This window comes from Herpailurus yagouaroundi, unplaced genomic scaffold (genome assembly GCF_014898765.1).
Source record: "Herpailurus yagouaroundi ecotype Mexico unplaced genomic scaffold, PumYag 189, whole genome shotgun sequence".
Classification (NCBI taxonomy): domain Eukaryota; kingdom Metazoa; phylum Chordata; class Mammalia; order Carnivora; family Felidae; genus Herpailurus; species Herpailurus yagouaroundi.
Genome location: NW_024412420.1, coordinates 17,543,536 through 17,544,769, shown reverse-complemented (window position 1 = coordinate 17,544,769; position 1,234 = coordinate 17,543,536).

The following is a 1,234-nucleotide window of genomic DNA, read 5'->3' as shown; positions in this document are numbered from 1 at the left end:
GGCCCATTAGCTTAAGCTTCATTAGCATCAAGGTAAATCGGCGTCTCCTACGTGCCCTGCCAACTAAAAAATCCCGTCACACCAGATCTTTGACAGGGTTTTCCTCCCTGTCTGTAAAACGTGGCAGATGTGGGCTGTGGAAGTCCTGGGAAAGGAATCTCATTGCTCCCAGGAGACATGAGGAATTACAGCAGCAGTGAGGCCGCTGAGTGAGGATAGAAAAGGCTGTGTGCCAGGGGAGAGTCCAAGGGGCGGGTGACCCAGTCGGACGAGATGTGGGCAGTTAGCAGTGTCGGGGTGGGAGACTGGCAGCCCGCGGGCCCCGGGAGTCTGGAGGCATGGCGCTGCCCGGGGAGCGACGGCCCAGACCGCAGGCTCGTCTGTTGGAAGCAGGCGTTCTTCAGTCTTCTGGCTCCCAGCGTCCCGACAACCCTTCCTCTGAGGAGGGGAGGCCGGGACGGGCGACCGCAACCGACAGCAGCGGGAGGGTGGCTGGTGGTCCCCGCCCAGGCCCTTCGACACCCGCTCCGCGGGATGGTGGAGTGCCGGAGGCCTACGCGAAGGCTGCCCCGGGGCGGCTCAGGCGACGAGGCCCGGGTGCCAGGCTCCCCTCGCGGCTCCCCGCCGCCGCTGGAGGGAGAAGGGGGGAGCAGCGCCCGCGGCCTGCTTTCCCAGGGCTGGCCGAGTCTTTTTGACAAGCTGATTGCATGGCGGGGATTGGCTGGTCCGGGCGTGACGCCGGTAACAACAAAGGTGGAGTTGGAAGAAATTAGATTAAAGGAGAGGGAAAAAAAAAAAAAAAATTAAAGGGGGAGCTGGCAGGGGACCGGAGGCAGAGACCGAGGGGGGATGCGCGAAGCGCGGTCTCCCGGCTCCCACTTCGCCCCGGAAGCCCCTTCGCTCAGACCCAACGGGATTATGCTCTCCACCCTAACCTCGGCCCAACTACCGACACCAGGGTTGGGGGGATGGCTGCTGCTTCTATAGAAATCCCAACTCCCACCCTGACACCCTTTGCTACGGCCCAGGGGGAGAACTTTTTGCTCGGACTCCTCGGATCCTAAACCCGGCGGAGGTGAGGGGCTTTGAGAACAACGAGAGGCTCGCTCTAAAACCCGGAAGGCCCTCGCGGGAAGCCGAGATCCAGCGAGGCAGGGTGCTCTCCCGGTTTTTCAATGTGTTGCAAATCTAAGAGCTTCTTTCTTGCCTTTTCTTTTTCTTTTTTTTTTTTTTT